The sequence below is a fragment of the Marmota flaviventris genome, chromosome 16, assembly GCF_047511675.1.
Source record: "Marmota flaviventris isolate mMarFla1 chromosome 16, mMarFla1.hap1, whole genome shotgun sequence".
Taxonomy (NCBI): Eukaryota; Metazoa; Chordata; class Mammalia; order Rodentia; family Sciuridae; genus Marmota; species Marmota flaviventris.
In genome coordinates this window covers 51122150-51135142 of record NC_092513.1, presented here as the reverse complement: position 1 = coordinate 51135142, position 12993 = coordinate 51122150, and the positions used below count along the sequence as shown (strand labels likewise).

The window sequence follows — 12993 nt, the reverse complement described above, 5'->3', positions numbered from 1 at the left end:
TATTTGATAAAGGGGCTAAAAGCATGCAATGGAGGAAGGATAGCATCTTCAACAAATGGTGCTGGGAAAACTGGAAATCCATAGGCAACAAAATGAAACTGAATCCCTTTCTCTCGCCATGCACAAAAGTGAATTCAAAATGGATCAAGGAGCTTGATATCAAATCAGAGACACAGCGTCTGATAGAAGAAAAAGTTGGCTACGATCTACATTCGGTGGGGTCGGGCTCCAAATTCCTCAATAGGACACCCATAGCTCAAAAGTTAACTAGAATCAACAAATGGGACTTACTCAAACTAAAAAGTTTTTTCTCAGCAAAAGAAACAATAAGAGAGGTAAATAGGGAGCCTACACCCTGGGAACAAATCTTTACTCCTCACACTTCATATAGAGCCCTAATATCCAGAGTATACAAAGAACTCAAAAAATTAGACAATAAGAGAACAAACAACCCAATCAACAAATGGGCCAAGGACCTGAACAGACACTTCTCAGAGGAGGACATACAGTCAATCAACAAGTACATGAAAAAATGCTCATCATCTCTAGCTGTCAGAGAAATGCAAATCAAAACCACCCTAACATACCATCTCACTCCAGTTAGATTGGCAGCCATTAGGAAGTCAAACAACAACAAGTGCTGGCGAGGATGTGGGGAAAAGGGTACACTTGTACATTGCTGGTGGGACTGCAAATTGGTGCAGCCAATTTGGAAAGCAGTATGGAGATTTCTTGGAAAGCTGGGAATGGAGCCACCATTTGACCCAGCTATTCCCCTTCTCGGTCTATTCTCTAAAGACCTAAAAGAGCATGCTACAGGGACACTGCTACATCGATGTTCATAGCAGCACAATTCACAATAGCAAGACTGTGGAACCAACCTAGATGCCCTTCAATAGACGAATGGATAAAAAAAAATGTGGCATTTATACACAATGGAGTATTACTCTGCATTAAAAAATGACAAAATCATAGAATTTGCAGGGAAATGGATGGCATTATAGCAGATTATGCTAAGTGAAGCTAGCCAATCCCTAAAAAACAAATGCCAAATGTCTTCTTTGATATAAGGAGAGTAACTAAGAACAGAGTAGGGACGAAGAGCATGAGAAGAAGATTAACATTTAACAGGGATGAGAGGAGGGAGGGAAAGGGAGAGAGAAGGGAAATTGCATGGAAATGGAAGGAGACCTTCAGGGTTATACAGTGGAGGGGGTAGAGAGAGAGGAGGGGAGGGGAGGGGAGATGTGGGGAGGGGGGATGGTGGAGGATGGGAAAGGCAGCGGAGCACAACAGACACTAGTATGGCAATATGTAAATCAATGGATGTGTAACTGATTTGATTCTGCAATCTGTGTATGGGGTGAAGGTGGGAGTTCATAACCCACTTGAATCAAAGTGTGGAATATGATATGTCAAGAAATTTGTAATGTTTTGAACAACCAACAATAAAAAATTAAAAAAAAAATAAAACTTTCGTGGAGCCATAATGACAACTATATTCTAGAATGTCAGAGGCCCATTTGAGGTAGCAATGGAGTGAGCCCAAAGGTCATGATGATTGAGTGACCCACAGGGCTTTTTTACCAGCTACATAGTGTGCTAGTTAGCTTTCTGTCACTGTAACAAAATCCCTGATATAAACAACTTCAATGGAAGAAAGGTTTATTTTGGCTCATGGTTTCAGTCCATGGTTAGTTGACTCTGTTGCTTTGGGGCCTGTGATAAGGCAGTACATTGCGGTGGCAATGGAAAACTGCTTACCTCGTGGCAGCCAGGAGGCCAAGTGAGAGGGAGGAAGGGCTAGAGTCCCAATACCCCCTTCAAGAGCACACCCTCAGTGCCCTTACCTTCCTCTCACTAGGCTCACCTCTTAAATCATTCACTACCTCCCAGAAGTACCACAGGCTGGCAACCAAGCCTTGCTTTAACACATGGGCCTTCCTCTTCTCCAACCTAACCCTGGCTTTCAACCAAAAGCCTCTATCTTATTGTGCTGGAGTAATCAAGGTCTGCCCCTAATCGGAGGCTTTCTCATCACATGGCCCTCTCAGGTACTGCTGCTCTCTCCTTCTCCCTCACTGAGTCCCAGAGGCACAAGTCCTCTCAGCCCCATTCTATAGGAGTTATTCAGTTATCCTTTAATTACATCCTGCACCACCCTGTCCCTGCACCCCAACTGCAAGGTCCTAGATAGGAGGGGCCTTGTCTTGGGTCTGATCCCAAGGAACTGGATAAACCAATACATGAAGATGCCAGAGAACACTATCTAATTACTTATTTATTTATTTTTGTCAAATAATATTAAACATTATCTAAAATAATAGAGTTGTTTTAGAGAAATGGATATTGTGGCTGCTCCACTTCTGCTTCCCAAGTCTGGAACCAAATGTAATCCTGACCTAGGAGAATTAACAGCCTGTGACTCAATAATCAGTTGAACAATGTTCTTATATCCTCATTTTACATACTAGTCTAAATAACTTGAGTCTTTATTACCACCTCTCTGCTTAAATCCCTCTTTTATGTTTACACCTATCTCTACTCAGCCTAACTCATTCCTGGAACTAAGTTCCTAAAATCTTCATGCCTAAATGGTGTCCCAACTATATACATCCAGGCCATTCCTTTGTGACCCTGTCTGCGCACCTGTATTTATCCAAATTGCATTTTCTTTTGAGTTTGTTCATCCAAGTCACCTTTGATCTTTTAGATCAGCAAGGTATTGACCCCATGGCAACACCCACACACACACCATAACCAGGGGCTTAAAACAATAATGGATTATGTTTCATGGTTCTTTGGGCTGACCAGGCTCAACCGGACAGTTCTGCTGGTCTCATCTGGGTCACTTACGCTTCTCACCTGATCTGCATGCTTGACTGGGACTAGAGATAATAATCTCATGTCTCGCTTTTAGACAGTGAAAAAGGAGGGCAGAGAGCTAATTGCTTTCAGCTCAAAGCTATTCTTAGGCCAATGTGGCATGTCTTAGGTGCATATTCTGGTATCTTCCATTTGTTTAGATCTTCCTCCTTGCAAGAAAGCTGGGTAGAAGTGCTGCCTTAAGGTTTGTTATACATTTGTTCAATTCAGCCCACAAGGCCAAGAGGACAACTAGAACTCCTACATAATGTTTGGATTATCAGCACGTTGAACAGGGCAGCGGTGTCTCTTAGGGTGACGTGGTAGGCAAGGTGCATCAAGTGGTGAGAGAGGAAGCTGCAGAATACTGTAGGGTCAAGAGAACCACTCACAGGAGCAGAAGGACAGGAGAGCTCTGATCTGAAGTATGTGTGTGTTTATGTGAAGAATATATACCAGAAAAGCCTCGAATGAATTCTATTTTAGCCCCTTTCCTGGTTCAACAATCTAATGACGAATATATTACACCACCACTTGTGTTTTCTGCACTTAGAACTAGTACCTTTTATCCAGCCCATAATTCTCTCTCAACGTTGGTTATTGTAAGGAGAAATTTAGTCACACTAACGGCGTAGTTTCCTAAGTTAATGATGTCCCAAAGCAACGGAATCATTATAAATGAGTCCCATATTCCTTTCCTTTAATATCATTCCGAAGTTTGAATGAGTTTACATACTAATGGGTATTAAAATCAAATTTTTGGAGGCATTTTCAGGATGAGTTTCTGACTCAGGTTTTACATTTCCATTTTGGGAAGAAAGACTGTGAAGAAAAATATACTCCATTAAGTTTAGTCTCAGTGAATTGATACATTATACACAAGCATTGGAAACAATCAATATAATCATATCTGTGTTAATTAGAACAAAACATAAACCTCTATGGTATTATTTTCATGTTAGCCTTGATGTGGAAACATGGTCTGAGGAGCTGTGTACTTAACTTGAATACACAAGCAATAACAAACCATTAGGGAATAAAAGCTTTGGAAGGAAATAAGAATATATCCTACATGGTTTTACAAAATTGGCCGACCTTGAGAGGGAGAACTTTGTTTTGGTAAGGGTAAAAAGATGACTAAGGGAATATAATAAACCAAAAGGTTTTGATATAATCATTTATTGGATTTCACTTTAGTTTTGGCAGAGAATTGGAGTGAAGAAGCTATCAAATAAATATCCAAGCCTTGTTTCCTTAAGGTTTTAAACTATATCTCTAATATGAGTGAGTTCATTACTGTATAATTATCTGCATCTTTATGAAAAATCTATGGGCATTTCCAGGCCCCTAATGGACATTTGGCTAAATGATTTTGATTGCCCATGATTATACTGATGAATTGAAGCCAAGTAAATTGAAAATTATGGTCTTCTAAAGAAATGTATTCCAACAGAGTTCAAAGTCAATTTTTGTGCAGTTTTGCCGTATTATCTCTGAAGATTTTAGAGCCAATTTCAAGATTTTGGAGTGGATTGTGACTTGGAAATAAATCTATTCTTTACTGAGGGAATAATTGTATATCTTTATGGGATACACAGTGATGTTTTGGTATATTTGTACACAGTGTATGGATCAACTCGGGTATTCAGGTTTTTTTCATCATCTCAAACATATCAGTTTTGTGTGCTAAGAATATTTCAAAATCCTCTTTAAGCTATGTTGAAAGGATACAACATCATTAACTAGAACCCCGCTCTGTGTTATAACACCAGAATCTATTCCTCCAATCTGGCTGTGACTTAACCCTTTAGCCCCTCTCTCTCCATCTCCTCCTCCTCCCAAATCTCCCCACACTGTAGCAATCTCTATTCTGCTCTCTACTTCTATATGTTCAACTTTTATTTTTTTATTTTTTTTTTAATTTTTTTTATTGGTTGTTAAAAACATTATAAAGCTCTTGACATATCATATTTCATACATTAGATTCAAGTTGGTTATGAACTCCCAATTTTACCCCAAATACAGATTGCAGAAATCACTCACGTGAGTGAAAATGATGTAGTATTTGTATTGCCATGCCTGGCTTATTTCACTTGACGTTAATCTGTCTCCAGGTACATCCATGTTGTTAAAACTGACAGCATGTTTTTATTAATGACTGAATAGAATTCCATCATGTGTGTGCCATGTTTTCTTTATCCATTCACCCATTGATGGACACCTCAGTTGATTTCATATCTTAGCTACTGTGAATAGTGCTACAATAAACATGAGAGTGCAGGTATCTCTCTGATATGCAGACTTCATTTATATACCTGGAAGTAGAATAGTTGGATCATAAGGTAGTTTGTTTTTTTTTGTTGTTGTTTTGAGGAACCCTTGTACTGTTTTCCATGATGACTGTACCAATTACATTGCTATCAACAATGTATATAGGATTTCTCCTTTCTCCACATCCTCCAGTATCTTTTGTCTTTTTTATTGTAGTCATTCTAAATAGGGTGAGGTGATATCTAATTGTGGTTTTGATTTGTATTTTCCTGATTCATTACATTGAACATTTTTGCATATACTTGTTGCATGTTGGTGACACACAAAAAGAAATGAACCAATGCAACAAAGTAGAAAACTCAAAAATATGCTCATATACTTAGAGCTAAATAAAGTTTTCCACAAAAATGTTCTTGTGGGCAAGAACATTCACAATTTATAATGGTGGTGGGAGAACTGGATATTCACATGGGTAACAATGTGACTGGACTCCTCTTACCATATACAAAAATCAACTCAAAATTCATCTAAGACTTAAATTTAAACCTGAAACAATAAAATTTTAGAAGAAAACAGTGAAAATGCTCTATGACATTGGTCATAGGGCAAGGATTCTTTTGGGCAAGAATATAATACCACAGGCAACAAAAGGAAAACTAGACAAATAAGATGATATCAAACTGAGAAATTTCTGTATAGTAAAGGAAATAACAAAGAGACAACATACATAAAGGGGAAAATATTTGCAAACTACCTCTCTAATATAGATTAACATCCAGAATAGGTAAGAAATCAAAAACTTGATGGCAAAAATTAAGTAATGATCTTCCCTGATTAGTAGATAGAAGTGTGAAATATAATAGATAAAATGGTATAAATTAAGTATCAGAGGAACTACAAATCAATAAAGCTTTGAAGTTTACAATTACAGTCTTGCATTGGAAAAAAATCAAAATGCATAATTTATGTAAATATAGATCACTTTGATATAAGTACCTAAATTATAAAGCAGTTCAGTATCTAGTTCAAAATTAGGATTTTAAGGAAACTCCTAAAATCATATCCCACACTTCTATTCATATCTCTGTTTATAACTCAATCCTGTAGCCACACTAGGGATCAAAGAAGCTGGGAGATGAAGATGATGAATGGGTAATAATTCACCCAATTAAAAAAAATGTCTACAATAGAAGGGAAAATGGATATTAGTTAGCAGCTAGCAGTCTTCTGTGTTCCTATTCCACAGCTTTTTTATGACTCCTAAAATGTGATTGTAAGGGAGAAGAAATTATACATTTTTCCCCCATCAGTAAGATCATGGCCAAAATCCCTATAAACAAGAGATCGACACACACAAAAAAAGCATATAAATGTACTTAATAAATGTATACACCACAAGAAGTCTTCACCAAATGAAGACTCAGGAGGGGAAAAAACAAACTATTTTTATGGACACTCATGCCAGAAGTAAGACTGAAGGACAAAAGGGTATGATCTAATGGTAATAAAATCGAGGGGTAGGGATGATGGGCTTAGCAAGGTGTTGGTTCAGATTCTTTGTGGCATCTTGATTTGTTCAGAAAAGGGAATGTCTTTCTTCTAGGTGTAGGCTGGACCCCTCAGAATGAGGGAAGGTTGGCCAGGTTGGCCAGGTTGGATGATACACTTCAAAGGATACAGGAAGAGAGGAAATCGGAGACCAACCTACTTCTATGGTTTTCACAAATGACAATGTACCATGTTTTGGAGCAGCATGTCTTGAAAATCTTCTCAGACATAACTTCCTATTAACGTAGCATATGCTGATTTGGGAAATCCCACACAATCTTGGTTAGCTACATATGACCATGTAAGATAGACAGTATTATTACATGTTGTATAACCCTAATTCAAAATGCTTGGGACCAGAAGTATTTCAGATGTCAGAGATACTCGAATTTTGGGATGTCTGTGTTGAGTTTACTGGTTGTGCATCCATAATCTAAAAATGAAAATCCTGAGGTCTTCTGATATTTGAAACTTTGATTATCATGTCAGCACTCCCCCCCTAAAGATTTTAGAGTATTTTGGATTGCACATTTTCATACTGGGTTTATTCAATTTGTATTACCTTCCAACTTTACTAATAACAAACAGAAGGTTAATTATCATAATTTGTTAAGAAGCAGGACACACATGGGTTACATTTTCATTATTATCTTCCCTTTGTCTCACTCCAGACCACATCTGTTCATCATTACCCCACAACTTTAAGTTCTTCACTTGCCACTCAGATCATTCTTCTACCATCTGTGAAGATAATTTTCAGAAAAAAAAGTATAATCACAGTTAATTGGTAAATGCTATCTTCTTGACCAACCGGTTACACACTTGAGACTTGTCCATAAGTCCACCTAGCCCATGTAGCAACAATCCTGCTAAACCAGTCTAGAGAGATTTTTTTCCCCCCTCTTCAATATCTGATCACTCTAAAATCTCAATATCTGATCAAATTTCTCATCCCCCTAGGTCATTCAGATGACCTTGGCCTACCTTCAATAAGAATCCTGTTAGGTCAGTTTAGCAAGAATTTCCCCTTGTTTTTGGTGTCTCTTATTGGTAATTTTCCATCCTCCCCCCGCAAAATTGCTTTTTCAACTATAAATCCTCACTTCTCCATGTTGTATTCAGAGTTGAGCCTCCTCTCCCTCCCCTGTTGTGATAGCCTTGATACCTACAGAGAATTCTAAAGAAGATCTCTTACGTCTTAACAAACACCAGAATAAAACGTACAGATTTCAACATGACTGTGTGGTAAAGACTCTTACTCAAATGACATGAGCGCACAAAGCGGATGATCTAAGTCTAAAGGGAAAGTTAAAATAGCACAAGTTTATATAATGGAATTTGTAGGTGAACTGCAAATAGAGACAGAACTGGTTTCTTTTTACAAGAAAGAGTCAATTGAAATCACAGGACAGTATTTACATACCGGTTACTCACAATGTAGAAGGAGTTTCAAAAATAGCTCAAAGACAATGAACAGGTCTTGAGTCACCAGGAAGGGAATGCTACAGACTATGAACAGTTTCCAATGAAACACATTTTTTTTTAATGTACCCATTTAAAAAACGAGATCTTTAATTCAAGAGTTTGGGCTCATCTCTTTCTATATTGTTTCCTCAAATACAGATTTTGAGTTAGGTCTCTAATAATCTAAAAATACGTACTCCCATTGTCTCATCCAAGGTCCAGATATGGTCCAGATATGTCCAGATGTCATAAGGCATCTTATTTGAAAACTCAAATACTGCCAAACATGTATTTAATCCCTTTATGCTCCCATGCAGGTTTTTGGTATCTATTTCTGTTGTTGCAGGTCTTTTCTGGAATCCCAAAATTAATGCCTTAGAATCATTTTAAATTTTCTGTCCAATTTGTGCTTCACATCCAGTAGCAATTACATTCTGCTTATTTTTCCAACAAAAGATTGCTCGGATGCAAGTTTTCCATTCCTTTTTATCATTCACATATTCCTAAATCGCTTTCTAGTATTGCCTTCATCATTTCCATCCCCTCTTATTCTAATAATTGGGCACGAGATCGATCTCTGTAAAACTCACCTTCAGCACATAGTATAGGTATTCACAAGTATAATAGCTACAATATTATATAGGTGAAGCCACTATATTCTTCAAAGACTATATTTAACTATATCTCTATATTCTCCTTACTCCTGTGCAAAGAGGTGGACTTTCTTTTGTCTCTTAATGCTACACATTCCATTGTGACTGCATCAACCAACAGGGGACAGAGGAAGTGACACTCTGACTTTGAAGACCAGTTCTGAAAAGGTGATTATCTTCCACCTGGATCTCTTGGTATGCCTGTTCTTGGAACCTAACCTCCATGTCATAAGGAAATTTGAGCTGCCTGGAGGACTAGATGCAGGTGTTTAGGCCAGACTTAGCTGAGGTCCTGTCTGGTAACCAGCACTAAGTACAAGACATGAGTAAGTCTCCTAATGATGCCATCAAATAAAAGAATCCAAGAGATGACTACCTAACTGAAGCCAGTCAACTTCCAGGAACTTGAGAGAGAATAACAGTAAATAACTCGTTGGTTTTCATATGCCCCTGTATTTGGGGTCAGCTCTGAATAATGTGTAAGCAATAATGTAGGATAGGTGTTACAATCACAGTTCAAGATTTCATGAGTAAAATGGGCAATCCAGAAGTTATAAATTGCTGAATTAATTTTACTAAAAGCATTCTGAAATGTGGAGTTCCCATATATAGTGATCATGTTCATTATCTTTAATATTTATTTTTTAGAAGTAGTTGGATACCAATTGTCCAACAGTATCTGGCCCATTGAGAATGCAAAAGAAATAGTGTTTAAATGATTAGTTGAACAAATAAGGCCATATGTGGATTTTACTTAGGTTAGCTTGATTGAGCCTTGAAATAAATAGGGATCCTTAATTATAAACTATAATTTTGGTTTTGTTTCTTTGTTTGGATTGTGTTTTTTCACCTTGAAACTAAAGTAATCATTCTTAGAGGTCTCTTTAATATGAGGTTATAGCAAATAGGATCATTTAAAAGCCAGATTTATAATGTAATAAATCCTGATATAATGGCCTGAGATTTCAGAATATTTTTCACATTCCCATAATCACTTATTTTAATTGTGAATGCCAGATGCCTTGATCATAAAGAAAACATAATTGAGAAAATATTTTGTCACTCACATTTGAATTTTTATTATATGTCTCAATTATATAAATTTGTTCAGCTCTAAATATTACTGGTACAAAGTGTGACATAGTAACTGTTGCTCTTTTAGCATAGTTTTCCAGAAATATAGTTTTCTGATAGAAAATACTCTTTAATATTTACAGAATGTAAGATTTTGAAACCCTTTGACAATTATATACTTTATGATATTATATTATTATATAATCATTTATTCAGTTCAAACAACTATAATAATTCTAGCAATTGTATATTTGCCTGACTTAAGATTTTTGAGGAGTCACATGAGTTTAGGTAAATTGAGTTACACTATAGAATTTGAAGACTTCAAATGTATAATGACTGAAGAACAATTTTAAATCTGGAACAATTGTTTTAGCATGAATCCATAGTCCTAGCCATGAGGAAACAGAAGAGGTATCCTCCATGAAAATTCAAAAAAGAGCAGCGTCCACACATTAGTTCAATTGTCCAACAAAGAGTGAATCTCTTGTATGAATAATCATGGTGGGCAGAACAATGACACTCAAAAGAGGTCTATGTCTGACTCCCAGGAACTTGTGAATACATGATGTTACGTGGAAAGTGGGGATTAAGGTAGCAGATAGAATTAAGTTTGCTGAATAGTTGACCTTAAAATAAGGAGATCATCCTGGATTATGGGATGGGCCCAATGTAATCAGAAGGATTTAAAAGCCAAGAGGAGGGCAGACAAGTCACTGTTGGAGTGAAATGTGAGAAAGTTTGGACCAACCACAGCTAGCTTGGATAATGGGGGGGAACCATGACCTGAGAGATGTAGGTAGGCATCCTTTAGATTTTAGAAGGTGATTTTCCCCCCTTGGAAACTTCAGGAAAAAACAACTCTGCTGACACCTTAATTTTAGCTCAGAGAGGCCTATACAGATTTCTAACCTCCAAAAGTAGGAAATGATAAATTTGTGTGTTAAGTCACTAAATTTGTGGTCACTTTTTACAGCAGCAATCAGAAGCTAGTACAGTAACCAAGGTTAGACATCAAGAGAAATATATCAAGAGCAGAAAACAGTCTCCCAAATCTTACATAAATAGAATTGGGGGGGGGGGCTTAACTACCATTTACTACTTCTGATACTTGCTTCATCTGACCAAACATTGAATAGTTATTTGAAATAATAAGTAGATGTGAGAGACTGAGAATAGATGAGTCGTCTATGTTCTTGAGCCATTTTTAATCTTCTGTTAAACTAATTGGGAATGTAAGAAACCCTAGATTCCTTGAAGTTTTGTTAATGTGTTTCAATCAATGAGAATCTGGTTATTCCCTTCATGAGCAATAAGCTGGAATCTGAAGATAGGTAAGACTATATGCAAAAGTGCTTTTGTAAACACATCACATGGAGATGTCCAACATGCACAGCTGCCTACCTATTGGCACTCCGCTCTCAATTCTGGAGAATTGGTCTTAGTGTGTAGCCCCAGGTGTTACTGTTTACCAAGAAGCCTGAGAGTCCATGTTCTGGTGGCAGCAGTGGGCTAGACTGGGCATGGTGGGTCTCAGTAATGCCGGCATTGCTCAAACCTCCAAAATTCCCATGTTCTGACGCATTTCCTGATCCTGGACTTACACCTTCTCTTCATTGAGCCCTTGAAATCCTCCCTGTAATTTATCTCTTGTTTATGTAAATGAATCAGTTTCTATAGCTTCTAACCAGAAACAAAACAGATAATAACAACAAAGAAATTTCAATCTTCAATCGGCCCTAAATAGCTATAATATTTTATTGTGTTTTCAAAATCAGCAGTTGATTCATAAAAACCTCCCAATAAACCATTCTGATCCTGACTGCATGAGAGAAGATTTGGATTTTTTTTTTACTTGAGTCTATTCCCTGCTCTATAGTCAATTAAAATTTTCATCTTGAAGATGGAAAAATTCAACTGCAAAATCACAATGGGGAGACCGACATATTTGACTACCAAAATATTTATTTAGTTTTTAAGAAAAATAGAACAAATATTAAGGAAAACCAGTTTTGAAAATTTAAGTGTAAAATACAAAATAGAGCTTATATCAATGTCCCCTAAACATCTAAGATCCCAAAGACATTTCATACTAGAGGAAATAGAATCTGTTACAAAATATTTGTTAGTATTCACTTTTGGTTTGAAAGTAAAACTAAAATAGCATTAAGATACAATCTTATACATATTTAAATACAAAAATAAGTGAATCTCCTCTCTTGCTCTCTTGGCTTATGTAGCCAGACCCTTCACCACTGTTCAGCATCTGCACAACCCCTATAATGGCCAAGACAGCAGTGGTGTATAAGAAGAAAATCAAGAAACTGTCCGTGCCGTCACTGGGCTGCTCTTGTTTTCAGAATCTCTCAACATCTACAGTTACCATGATATGCAAGTGAAGCCAATCAACAATTGTGCCTCTTGCTAGACATTTGAGCTGATCTTGAAGCCACCACCTCCTATCTCAGTAGCCTCATGGAACTTTAGGTTCTCCAAAGAAGAAAGACCTATTCCTGGAGAAGACATAGGAAGAAAACCATGGAGGCAGCAGAAGAGAAAGAAGAAATGTCTCAGAAGGCCAGGTCCTGAAACAATGGACAGACAAGAGGGAGAATCAATGAGAGATCCTTCAGAAGACTGTGGAGGGGATCAACAACTTCAGCGAGTTGGCAGGGGAAAAGTTGACTGTGAAAATGAAAGGAATCAAGGAAAACCGTGAGGCTAACCTCATTGCTATTATGGAATGTCTGCAAGGAAAGGCGAGGCAGGCTGTAGAGGTGCGCAGGAGCAGAGAACTCCAGGTTGAACTGTCTGGCTGAAGTGATGGAGAACAAGGTACCTCCAGCAATAGGAAACCCCCGTCCTATGTTATATGGATCATGTGATGTCAGCATGGGAAATGTATGTTATGGTTTTAAAAAAGAACTCATTATGAAAAACAATTTTTAAAAATGCAGAAAACAACAAATTTAAATCAAAAGAAGCATCGACAATTTTGATGTGAGGAAACTCATATAATGCAAAACTATAAAATAGCATCTCTGGATGTTCTCGACTATAAACTGATCATTTTTGAAAGTCATAAAAAATTCGTAAGTAATTCAAGAGAAAGAATAGC

The 12993-nt window shown here is 37.2% G+C and overlaps 1 pseudogene; it reads left to right on the top strand.

Annotated features, from left to right (window-relative positions):
• Positions 1-12157: 12157 nt before the first annotated feature.
• On the top strand, positions 12158-12694 carry LOC114098669 (stathmin-2 pseudogene; annotated as a pseudogene).
• Positions 12695-12993: the final 299 nt, after the last annotated feature.